This window comes from Quercus lobata, chromosome 1 (assembly GCF_001633185.2).
Source record: "Quercus lobata isolate SW786 chromosome 1, ValleyOak3.0 Primary Assembly, whole genome shotgun sequence".
Taxonomy (NCBI): domain Eukaryota; kingdom Viridiplantae; phylum Streptophyta; class Magnoliopsida; order Fagales; family Fagaceae; genus Quercus; species Quercus lobata.
In genome coordinates, this window is record NC_044904.1 from 32,605,890 (window position 1) to 32,619,988 (window position 14,099).

General features: G+C 32.6%; 1 pseudogene; it reads right to left on the reverse strand.

Annotated features, from left to right (window-relative positions):
• Positions 1 to 2,488: 2,488 nt before the first annotated feature.
• On the reverse strand, positions 2,489 to 13,664 carry LOC115987334 (annotated as a pseudogene).
• Between the last annotated feature and the right edge of the window lie 435 nt (positions 13,665 to 14,099).

Consider the following 14,099-nt stretch of genomic DNA (forward strand, 5'->3'; position numbering starts at 1 on the left):
GACTACCATTCTGCTTATCAACATCATGCTCGTTGTGTTGGCCTTGCTCGTTCCTTTGGTTTAGTTGCTGCTCCAGCTCCTAGTTACACTAGGTGAGTTGCTCTATTGTTGTAGCAAGGGTTTGCACCTGTTTTTCCAGGGTGTTGAAGGGATTCCCTGTTTCCTAGTTGATGGTAGCCATTGAACACATCTAAACCATGCAACTCTTTTGTCTTAGAGATGGTGATATGGTTAATCACAATCGCTTCCCATAAACGGTGCCAACTGATGATGTGCTGAAATCGTCAGTGAGTTGTAGGCTCCAAATCACTTTAATGGGTACCTATAGAATAAGAACAAACGGACCAAACAGAAGGCAGCGATGTGGTACCGGCTAAGAACCCTCCGAATGTCAAGTTAGAGAATAAGAAATCTCTAAGTACTCTATAGTGAGAGAGCTAGGGATTTTCTGTGTATCTGAGAAAAGTGGAGGTCTGGTGTTTATATAGTGGTGAGTGGTGAATCGAAATATCTCCAGAGTAGGGATCTTTCCCTGCTGGGAGGGCTTGGTATTTAGGGTTTCCAAGATTTCAAGGTACCTTTCCATATGAGAGTGATATGGGTAAGTAATGGGCTTTATCTTATATATCATGCAAGATGTTTCCATATATAGGTATTCGTGAGGACCAAGCCAAATCATGTTGGACCCGTCAGCCCCTTTACTTCGTCAGCCTCTTCATCTCATCCAAAGATTCCCGTCGGGTCACAGAATTGTCCGTCGGGTTGCTATTGTAGGCTCATCATTCTAGCTGTCATCACCTTAGGTCTTCCCGTCTAATTCAGCAGAGCTAACGGTCCATATGCGTCACCGGCTTCCTTTCGTGATGTGTCTGGGGATATCAATTCTTGTCGAAAATACCCCTATCAAGTTCCAAGGCCTAGCCGCTACCAACGCCGCCGCCCTCGACTGGAGACGGTGGCCTCTTGCTTCACACATCCTTCTCCAACTGACAGCCCCTGACCCGCCTCCCTCCTTCTCTCGCACAGCCACTAACCCACCTCCATGACTGATTCAATGCTGGTTTCCCAAAACACATCCTCTTCAGTCGGAGTTTTCATCCTAAGTAGCCTTGAGAATTCGAATTGAATCAAAAAACTCATATTGTATGGTGGATGATCTAATAGTTTGGACTGCTTTGAGCCTCACGAATTGCTGCCCGTCTCTATCTTTAGTAGAAAGCAGTAATCGTCACTAATGATTTCTTCTCCAATGCACGTTGCATCCATAAATAAGTTGGCTGTGGCAGTGGCTCTTGGGTCGAAACCCAGCTGAAAAACAAAAAATTTCATAATACAAGTGCTAACTTACAAGTCAAAACAATGGAAATAAATTTATGAATTTGTGCTTCCCTTGAAAATCATCAATTTAGCTCTTTCACCGTAAATGGAGGTTTATTTGTACCGAGATAAAAATTTGAATTGAAATGGGTGTAGTTTCTTTCTTATCTGTAAATTTAATTTTTTAATTTTTTAATAAAAGAAATGTCACATCATTTAAAAAATACCAATTCATTATTTCGTTAGACACTTAAGTAACACCACTAACGGAAGTTAACTGAAGGACTTATATTGCTCATTTAGAAAATTTAAATGACCAATTGCACTTGCTTGAAACTTGAGGGACCAATTACAAGGTAAACTCCAGGAATTAATAGTGTAGTTTCACCAATTTTTAACATAGTTTGCTCAAAATAAAACTCATAATTAAATATTCAAGCAATTTAGAATACTATTCCGATTAATTTAACTACCAAATTTTTTAAAGAACTTAAAAGAAAGTTCCTTACAATAGTACAGTATAATTTTTGGTTCTAGTAAAAATTTGGTCTTCGTGTGTGTATTTTCACCATGTAACTTGAAGTCAGTTTTACTCTATCATATTTATTATCCATTTTCTTGTTAATTATATTCTTAAAATATATTTTTTTTTTCTTAAAATATTTTCTAAGTTCATATAAGGTTTTTATTTTTTGGTTTACTTGGTCCGCCCGGGCCACATTTCTAATGTTGATTAAATTTGGAATTACAAGTATTGACTTCTGTAAATATCACTTAATTTTGTTCCTTTACCAATTTGCATCTTTGTACGGCATTGGGTTGTAAGAAGTATAGCAACATTGTCACATGAAGATACACAACTACCGAATGAAATTTTACTCTCAAATTGCAGTTTTATTGCTTTGTTAACTACAAAGGTTCGTTGGTTTGAGAAAGGTCGAGAGTGGTAGAAATTTATCTTTTCCAGAGAAAATAGCTTCATAGAGGGAAAAAGATATTGGGATTCAAAACAGAGAGAAACAGAGAGCATGGACCATATCAGCCCAAGCCTGTAACCCTCAATTCACAAACCAAAAACAAGATCACAATAAGGCTGTTGCTACATCTTTATAAACAACATTATTGATTCTACTACCAAATTTACAGAGGGAGACCTCGAGAGAATCATGGTTCTGTCAGCAACAACATTCCTAATAAGCTATTAAGCAAGGAAATGTGCAAGAGAATCATTTACCATAATCACCACCAGCTCCTTGGGGCATCTTGGAAAAAAAGGGGTAACAAATGTCCTCCAGCTCCTTCAGTTTATCCACAAACTCATCTGCCTCAGAAAGCTGGTTCCTTTGAAGCCAGAGGATGGTCTGCTTAATTGCATCTTCAGTCTTTGTCAAAGCGTTCTTCACATCATTGATTTTGGAACTCATGTAGTAAGCACAATTTTCCAACGCGTCCTTTGCCTCAATCCTCTTTTTATGCTCCTTATCCTCAGCCTTGTGCTTCTCAACCTTCTCCTTCTTCTGATCCTCCTTATCCTGAGTGATATTCTTCTCAGCCTCCTGACCTTTGTCCTTAATCTCCTTCTTCTTATCCTCCTTATCCTGAACCATATTCTTCTGAGCCTCTTGCCCTTTGTCCTTAAACTCCTTCTGAAGCTTATTAACCTCTTTCATGGCTATAGCCATGTGACCATTAGAACTCTGACAAGTGTGAATCTCCTTCCTAGGCTTCGTATCCTCCTGAGTAGCTACGTTCATGTCACTATCAACACCTTGATGAATCTTAATCTCCTCCATATGCTGTTCATGCTCAAGTTTGGCTTCACCCAAGTCATCATCAGCGCCTTGACCAATCTTGGCAATTACTGCATTGCAGATGCTCTCCAGCTCGCTCATATTATCCTCAAATTCGTCTGCCTCAGCAAGCTGATTCCTTTCAAGCCAATCGATACTCTCCTCAATTACTTCTTCTACCATCTTTTTGTCTGCAGCACAAACCTTAGCAACAGTCTCTTCATCTCTAAATGTGTTCCTCATGTTGAAAGCGTAGTTCTCAAGTGCATTCTTTAATTTGGCCTTCATGTTATGCTCCTCATCCTCAGCCTTATACCTCTCAGCCTTCTGCACTAATTTCTTAATCTTTTCCTTGGAAAGCCTGCACTTATCAGTGATTTTAATGTTATTCCTCTTTCTAGTGATTTTGTCCTTGGCAGAAACGTTCAAGATTCCATCAACATCAACGTCAAAACAAACAGCAATTTTTGGAACTCCTTTAGGAGCTGGAGGAATACCAGAGAGCTCAAACTTGCCCAGCAAATTGTTACCACTTGCTTTGGCATGTTCACCCTCATAAACCTGTATGGCAACAGCCACCTGTTGATCAGAATAGGTTGAGAAATCCTTCTCCTTTTTGGTGGGAATGGTGGTGTTACTTGGAATCAACACAGTCATGCCATCTCCAGAGGTCCCCAAACCAAGAGATAGAGGGGTGACATCTAGGCACAAGATTTTTTCCACACTTGTATTACCCTGACCATTGAGAATTGCAGCCTGCACAGCACAACCATAAGCAACAGCCTCATCAGGGTTAATTCTTTGCAGAGCTCCTTCCCATCAAAGAAATTCTGTAACAATTTCTGAACCTTGGGGATCCTCATAGACCCTCCAACCAGAACCACATCATGGACACTGCTCTTGTCCATCTTAGCATCCATCAAACACTTCTCAACAGGCCCCATACACTTCGTGAATAAATTGAAGTTAAGCTCCTCAAACTTGGCTCGGGTGATAAAAGAGTAGAAGTCAATACCATCATACAAAGAATCAATCTCAATTGTTGTTCGAGTGTTAGATGAGAGCATCCTCTTAGCCCTTTCACAAGCACTCCACAACTTGCTATAAGCCTTAACCCCCGTAATATCCTTCTTATGCTTTCTCTTGAACTCTTGAATGAAATGATTCACCATTCTACCATCAAAATCTTCACCTCCCAAGTGAGTATTACCAGCTGTAGCTTTCACTTCAAACATACCCCCTACAATGGTAAGAAGCGAGACATCCAGTGTGCCACCGCCAAGATCGAAGGTGAGCACATTCTTCTCACCAGTACCATCCTTGTCAAGCCCATATGCAATAGCAGCAGCAGTTGGCTCATTGATAAGTCGCATCACATCTAGACCAGCAATGACACCGGCATCCATTGTGGCTTGACGCTGTGAGTGGTTGAAACGAGCAGGGACAGAAATGACAGCATTCTTGATCTTTGAACCGCAGTGAGCCTCAGCAATCTCCTTCATCTTTACGAGTACCATTGAAGAGATTTCTTCAGCCAAAAAATGTTTTTCCTCATACTTGTATGTGACCGCAATAATGGGCCTCCCATGATCAGGGTCAGCAATCACCTTGAATGGCCACAATTTCATGTCACGTTGCACAGATTCATCATTGAATCGCCTTCCAATCAAACGTTTAGAGTCTTCGTACCACCAACATGAACATCAATATACAAGAAAAATCATTACTTTTTCTTTTTTTGCTGAATAAACAAATCATTACATTAAACATTCATAGCTTCATTGAAACAACATCAAAGCAAACATAGATGAACTTTTCTTACCGCTCCAGGGATTTGTCTTATGCAAAATAAAATTTCAACATTGAATGAGAAAATATTATTAACAAAAGAAACACGATATGACAAGACTTAGCCACTAATAAGCTATAAATACAATCAGTACTGGCTTAAATCAAGTTGAGGCCTAGGAGGCTAAGAGCATAATCTTAAGTGGGACCATTTCATATCTAAAATCCATTATAGTTTCTTTTTATATTTACATAAAATCTATTCTTCTTATTAATTTAGTTAGTAGATATAGATTTTCCTAATAACTACTTTTTAATCAATAATATGAGTAATTCTTTTAATTTTCTTGTGATATAATTAATTTTGAAATAAGATTGAAATGGAGCATTTCTTATATTTAAAATTCATTATTTAAAAAAAAAATTAAAATACATTCTACTTACCTTTTGAGATGTAAAATTACTAATTAAGTTTTTATATTTAAGTTTTTTAATATACTGTAACTAATTCATTTTCTTGTGACATAATCAACTTTAATTTTAAAAACTTTTCTTTTTATAGAAACAAATAAACAACTCTAAATAAATATTGGTAGTAAAATTTTGTAAGCAATATATGCATTTTGAAAAGAATGATTAATCTTTTTATGTAATCAAGAACTGTTATATTATATTTTTGAAATTTGAATATTGTTATGATTATTTTCATTGCCATCTTTCCCTAACATTATTACACGCTCTTCTAACTCTTTTTGATTAATTTTTATTTTGAATTAACAGATTTCCCATAAATTTTTTGTTACACCTTTTAAATTCCTAACAACTTTATCAAGAGATCCTATTTGAGATTCAGTTGATTTTTTTTGTTTTTCTCTTATTTTTTCTTAAATATTTCATATTTAGATTGATATTTTTTAGCAAATATTTATAATTGAAAAATATTTACCAATAATTGAAATAGAATCAATAATATAAAATTAGAATATGACAAAAATATAATAAAATATAAAGCATATAACAATAGAGTCTAATTTATTAAAGTCAATATTGTAACTTAATAACAAATCTATATCTATATATATCTAAAAGCTGAGACGTATAATTTTATATTGTTGTATTCCTGTTGAGCCACCTCATTAGCCACATCATACTTTTTTTATAATTTCCTTTATGATTTTTCTATTTTATTTTATATAAAATAATTAAATATAGTTAATGGAAAAACATGTTAATACACTCTATTACTATTCAACATGTTACTATTCATTTGTTTTTGTAAGGACACTATTTGGTGACGAACCTAAACAGTATTGGGTTCGCACGTAAAAGACCCAGACAATATGATTTGTAGGGCGTGGGTGTAAGAACTAGGTTAACTGTGGTATCTCCTCCAAAGATTTTTCTCTCAAGCACGTTCAAGGTTTCAAGTTGATATATCGAATGTTTTTCTCTTTCTAGTTTTTTCCGTTCTTCACTTTTTCTTTTTTTTTTCTCCCCCTTTCTTCATGTTCTTCTTTTAGTTTATATACCCCCCTTTGCGCTCCATCCTTGCCGCACACGTGTAGGTTGTGTCCGGAGGATTTCTTTTTGTCCCATCTGGCACCTCCTGGAACTTCCTATGGGCAGCTGTAAGGCTGCTTCCCTACTGTTCAGGTATCACCTCCACATTAATGCGGCCAGAGAGTTGGTTGAGAGGTCATTAATGCGGAGGCAGCTGTAGTTTCAGATATTTGTTTGCCTTATCTCTTTCATCTTTAGTCGGCTACTCTATCCTTTGCGATGACCTAATTCTGAGATCTGATCGCAGTGAGATCACGTCCTGATCGTCCTCGGACGCGTACTGCCGAGGAGCGTGGTGTCCTCGGACGGGTATACGGCCTCGGATGGGCCACGGGCCCAACAATTCTGAACCAATTTTGAACCCTACTGGCCCATTAATGGAACGATCCCCACAGTTTTAAATGCAAATATTTAACTATTTAGCTACCCAAATTGATTTCATTTTTTCATTTTCTTCTTTCTAATTTCAAGTAATTGTTAAAATTGAATAATTCATTATCATGTAGTGGATATATGCACATGTTTACTATTCATTACAAATTTTACTATTCATTAGATGCAAATGTTTGACTATATTTAGCTATCCAAATTGATTTCAATTTTTCGTATTCTTCTTTCTAATTTCAAGTAATTGTTAAAATTGAATATTTAAAATTTTCATCTTCCTATTCTAAAAAAAAAAAAAAAAAAACTTCTTCTCTTCCTCCAACCTTTTCTCTCCCTCTTTGTCTCTTTATCTCTCTACTACTCTTTACTTTACCATTAAACTTCCTTCATCATTTCCTCTTTCTTATATTGTAACTCTTCTTCTTTCCATTTTATTTTGTATAAATTTGATATCATTTATTCCATTCAATCCATATTCTTTTCCACACAAAAACAGAGTACTCTCTCTCTCTCTCTCTCTATTTTTTTTCTTTCTTATAACTCTAATTTAGATTGATGGTTTTTTTATTTAATTTTTTTGTGTTGTATTTTTTAAATTTCCCATTACAAATCACTCTTATAGCTTTGGTTGAATTTTGATTTGGGTTAATACATAATTTTTTTTTAGAAATTTGAGTTTATATCTAAACAAAATATACATGGTTACGAATTTGAATGTGCCTACCAATGGACTTCCATTGAACAGAGATGTATTCACAATGTTTTTAGCTTCATATACTTCTTTAGTAATGTGAATTTGAGAAAGAGAAAATGGTAGGCAAAGGATGTATGGTCTTTCATAATCCCCTATGTCTTGAAGAAAGCAGAGGGCCTATTAGTCTCCCTTCTACTAGAATTTTGTATAGAAATCATTTGTTATAAGTTCCTCAACTTTTTGTTATTTTGTAATCGCTCTATAGTCTATACTGTGACAAAAAGTTAATAAAGTTTTTTATTTGTAGAGTATCAAAAAAGTCAAAAAATATTTAGTGTAGTAATTTTGTATTGTTTCATCCCATGTGTTTGGTAAAATTTCTTTTAGAAATCTTATATGTTTTTCTCAAATCTATTTGTTATTTTTATTTTGGTCACTTTATTACAAATAATTAGCATCTCCACCATCAAATTTATAATTAATCTAAACTTTCTTGGTAAGATTTTACTTTGCTTAGTTAATCATCTTTACTGAAAATGCCAAAAAGAGAATAAGATAAAATATAATTTACTTTATAGCATCATTATGCTATTAATGTTTTTATGTATAGATACTTAAGGAACATTTTCTTTTTACATTTTATTTTATTTTATATTTCCACTTTATAATATGTGATTTATTGATAATAATCTATTGCATAGTTATCTTTATTTACTTTTTCACTTAGTTTCAATTGTGAGGAAGAAAGAGATGTGGATCTATGTTTTTGAGAAAAATATATCTATAAGAGTTAAATCGCATACATATGTATAGTAATAAACAAAGTATACATAGTTACAACTTGGTCTAATAGTTATCACACTATCAATTTAAAAATAATAATAATTATTGCATTGTGTTTTCATACATATCTCATTGTATATAATACCTTACTACAAAATATATTTTGTTACACTACAAAAAATTTCTAATTTAAAACATAATTTCAAAACACATATTGAATTTTTTAAAATATACAATCTAATATATTAATTCAATAATTATCCAATAAAAAATAATCATATCATATTTTCTCACATATTGCGCGGATCTGGGACTAGTATATCTAAAAGCTGAAGCGTAGCATTTATTGTTACTACATTTTTGTTGAGCCACATCTGCAACCACATCATCCACTTATTTTCTATATTTTTTTTTTCTCTATTTAAACTTTTCTTCCCCCCATTCTCAAAAAAAAAAAAAAAAAAAAAAAAAGCTCTTATTCTTCCTATTAATTCACACCTACTGTTATATTTTCTTCCAACATTTTCCCTTCCTTTTTGTTTCTTTATCTCCCCACTACTTTCAACTTTACCGTTACACTTTCTTCCTCTTTCTTATATTTTGACTCTTCTTCTCCCCATTCATTTTGTATAAATTTGATATCATTTTCCTCACTCAGTCCATATTTTTTCCCCCACAAAACTGTGAGTGCTCTATCTCTCTCTATGGATTTTTGTTCGTTCTTTTACCTCTAATTAAGGTTGATGGTTCTTTTTTCTTTATTTTTAATATGTGTTTTGGTTTTTTTTTTTTCCCATTAGAAAGTGTTTTCTTTCCCTTTTATAACTTTGGTTAAATTTTGGTTTAGGTCAATACTTAGTTTCTTTTGGAAATAGGAATTTGAATATGCCTACCAATTGTTTGAGTAATAAATTATTATAAAGTCTATTTTTTATTCCTTTAGTTTCATTTTAATTTTGGCTAAAATAACATTGGAATTTTGTGATAAGTTTTGATTATTTTGATAATTTTCTTATTCCTTAAGAGATGAGAAATTTGAATAATAAATTTAAAACTTATAAAGTTTAGTTGTATATTAGGTAAATATAATACACTACAATAGATGTTAGAAGAATATGGTTCACCTTTAAAAAATATTAATCAAACACAAAAAATAATAATAATAATAATAATAATAATAATAAAATGATATATTTGTAGAGATAAAAAGATTTAAAAAAAATACTTATAGAAATCTTCTTAAAAAAATAGGCAATATTTATAGTAATTGTCACATTTTATATATTACACCTTATTACATAATATTTATATTCCCACGCATCGTGTGGGTCTGTGGCTAGTTTACTTAATAATAAAATCACCCAAAGGTCTTAACTTGTTCAAACAAAAACAATTTTAACAAATAACTAGTTTATATCTATATATATCTAAAAGTTGAAACGTAGTATTTATTGTTGCTACACTCTTGTTGAGCCATATCAGCAGTCACGTCATCCACTTATTTTTTATATTTTCTTTTCTCTATCTAAACTTTTCTTCCCCCCTATTCTAAAAAAAAATAAAAATAATCCCTCTTTTTCTTCCTATTAATTCACACCTACTTTACATTTTTTCCAACATTTTCCCTTCCTTTTTGCCTCTTTATCTCCCCACTACTCTCAACTTTATCGTTACACTTTCTTCCTCTTTCTTATATTTTGATTCTTCTTCTCCCCATTTCATTTTGTATAAATTTGATATCATTTTCCTCATTCAGTCCATATTTTTTCCCCTGCAAAACTGTGAGCTCTCTCTCTCTCTCTCTCTCTCTCTCTCTGTGAATTTTTGTTCTTTCTTATACCTCTAATTAAGGTCGATGGTTCTTTTTTCTTTCTTTTTTAATATGTGTTTTGGTATTGTGTTTTTTTATTTTTTCCTAATTTCCCGTTAGAAAGTGTTTTCTTTCCCTTTTATAACTTTGGTTGAATTTTGGTTTGGGTCAATACTTAGTTTCTTTTGGAAATAGGAATTTGAATATACCTACCAATTGTTTGAGTAATAAATTATTATAAAGTCTATTTTTTATTCCTTTAGTTTCATTTTAATTTTGGCTAAGATAACATTGTAATTTTGTGATGAGTTTTGATTATTATGATAATTTCCTTATTCCTTAAGATATGAGAAATTTGAATCATAAATTTAAAACTTATAAAGTTTAGTTATATATTAGGCAAATATAATAAACTACACTAGATGTTAAAAGATTATGATTCACCTTTAAAAAATATTAATCAAACAAAAAATAATAATAATAAAATTATATATTTGTAGAGATAAAAAGATAAAAAAAAATTAAAAAAAAAAAAAACTTATAGAAATCTTCTTAAAAAAAATGGACAATATTTAAAGTAATTGTTATCTTTTATATATTACATCTTATTACATAATATTTATATTCCCACGCATCGCGTGAGTTTGCCACTCAGTGGCGACTCTAGAAATTTTTCCTAGGGTGTTCCTAAAAATTTTTCCCAGAAATTTTTTTTTTTTTTTGACATGTGGTTTTCTTATCAAATATTTGTCCATAATTCTAGCAAAAGAATAAACAATAATATTAATAAAATTATTAATTATTGTTGTTTAGTTGTTTCATTAATTATAAAATTATTAATTGTTGTTTAGCCTAACATAGTAACATAATTTAATTTGTTTGTCTTTTATAATGTATTGGTTAATTAAATTATTAATTATTATTTATTAGTTGTTTCCTCCAATTAATTATTGGTAAATTAAATGATTGTTTATTAATTATTAGTTGCATTGTTGCACTAGCACATAGCCACATACTCATGTGCATCTACCTCGGTCTCATGCCTCCATTCACCCCAATTCAACAGACAAGCCCCACTGCCCCATGGCCCTAATCACAAGACTAGAGCCAATATAAAGCCAATTATACTTTAAAAAAATTCTCTTTTTTATGCATGTTCAAATTATTTTAAGCTAATGTCTAGCCCATTTTACTATCCAATAAAAAATTAAAACTAAATAGGAATGGTAAAAAAATTAAAAATCTAAATGAAAATAACTCCAGACGGTTTTCTATGAAATTAAAAAATAAAAAGTAAAGAAGTGGCAGGCAAACCACTTGGGTTTCTCCGCCCATTAATAACTTTGGTTAAATCAAAAGTAGGTAGGACTAGGAGTGAAATAGTGAAGAAGTCATTTTGAGTTTCTATGTTAACATTCTCTTTAGAAACCCAGACTAGAAGAAATGCTAAAAGAAAAAGAGAGACAATGAGGGAGAGAAGAAAAATGAAGAAGCTATGACGCAATGACGACGAGCTCAAGCCTCAACCTCCGATAATATCTCACCGGTGAATGAAGGTTTGACAGTGGCGTAGCAAAAAATTTCTAGAAACCCATTTCAATTTGTACCGGTCCGGAATGAAGTTACCAACGAAAAGCACCGGAAACTGCCGAAATAGCCGATACAGGCCGAAACACCCCGGTATTTAGGACGGTACGAATCAACCTAGTTTCTGTACCTGTCCAACCACCGACACGAAAAATTCTGGCCGTACCGGCCAGTACGCTACGGAATTAACTCCCTTGGTTGGTTGTTGCGTCTGTGAAGTGTGAAGTGTGAAGTGTTTGAGGTCCGATCTAATTTCAGTATATTAGGTAAGTTTTTTTTTTTTTTTTTTTTTTTTTTTTTTTTTTTCAGATTTTAGTTCAAATTTTTATTTGGCTTTTTTTTTTTTTGCTTAGAAGTAGAACAAATAAAAAAATAAAAAAAAAATAGGGTGTTCCTAACTTTGATTGAGGGTATTCCTAATTTTTTTTTTAAGGAGAAACAAATAAAAAAATTTAATTATTATATATAAATTTTGTTTTTTTTTTTTTTTTTCAGTTCAGGGACACCCTGAAATGAACGTGGCGCCACTGTTGCCACTAATTTACCTAATAATAGAATCACCTAACAGTCTTAAGTTGTTCAAACAAAAACAATTTTAACAAATAACTAGATGAATTATTACTAAACAAATCACGATCAATTTTGTATACAAAAAATCAAATATCATAATTAAGATGTAAAATTTATATTGAAAAAATGAAAATTTATTTGTATTATTTACCTTGCGTAAGACAATTAATAATGTGGCAAACACAACTTTCTTTTACTACAAATTTTACAATTGCTGAAATAGTTTATTATGAATTGTAGATATAAATGACACTCATGGACCCATTATTTACGATCGATAACTTCAAAAATTCTGAAATTTGTTGTGGAAAAAGTTGTCCATAGCATTATTGGTAAAGCCATGCATAGTAAAGGAAAGCAAAAATCTAATTTCTAATTTTGACAATCTAGTATAGGAAACTTGCTTACAAAAATTAAACCTTAAAGAAAGGGCAATTTTTTTTTTTTTTTGGAGAAACCAGACTGTCAATGCCTGGACTTTATTCATAATAAAGAAATGAAAAACTTCAGTTGACATCAAAACAAGCTAGAGAGAGAACGGGCTCATAAAATAAGTAGCAATGCAACACCCAAACGAAACTACTCAAACAAACAAGTCAAACCACTCTTGACTACACAGATCACAATAGTCCGAAACCCACTTTTGACTACAACCCTCGCTAAAAGCAAAGGACTTTCCTATAACAGAGAGAGAAATTCCCCATTTTACAGCAAATGGCTCTGTTCCTTTTCCCTATCATAAAAGAAAACAAAACAACAGTAACAATTTTTTTCTTTTTTTCAAGTTTCCTCAGCTTCACAATAGTTTTGACTAAACAGAACCCACATACGTTTGAACACAAATAAGCCAATAAAACTCTAAAAATCTAGACTTGTAATTGTGTCAGAGAAGTAGGAACTCACCAAAAACAGTGTTGGTGGGGTTCATGGAAACCTGGTTCTTAGCTACCTGACCAATCAAGCGGTGAGTTTCATTGAAAGCCACATAAGATGGTGTTGTACGGTTCCCCAGATCATTGGGTATGATCTCCACCCGATTACGTTGCCAAACAGCCACACATGAGTAGCACGTTCCAAGTCAATTCCGATCGCGAGACCCTCTTCTTTTCCCATCTTAGCTAACAAAATTGAACAGGAAAAAGGTACTGAAAAAAGAACAAGGAAAATTTTGAAACTTTTAAGTTAAGATCACAGAAATTCTACACTATGGTTTGCTGACTCAAAGACGCAGTTGGAAGTGGAGTAAACGAGCTGCATAGTTGTTTGTCTGTTTTGATGGAGAAAATACACCGCATGTTTCCTTCCTGATGCATGTGGAGGTGGAGGGGGCATCAGATGCGGTATACCACCTCGTTTAGATGACTATGTTATTGGTTGCAAGAAGAATCTACGACTCTTGTTCTGCTTTTCGTACCATTTTCAATCGATGTTATAAAGGATAAAGCAATACCATATATCGAAAGGCAATTCTTCTTTAATTGAGCAATGATCACGAAATTTCCTACAACTTTTTTTAATTAATTTCTTTTAACACGGCAAAAAAAAAAATTTTCCACACAATGTGCTAAGTTTTATTATAAAACAACATCATTTTTATGGATTTATCATTTTTTTATACAAAATAGAAATTCTACTCTAACTTAATCTAAATATATTTGTGTCAGGCTCTCTCATAAAAACTTGAACTCTGATCCTTACTCCCATACTCCAAAGATACCTACATACTTTTATTCTGAGAATTATACTTTAAATCTCAATTTTATGGCTAATGTCAATATGAAGCTAATTAACAAACCAAATTAAATTATTGGTG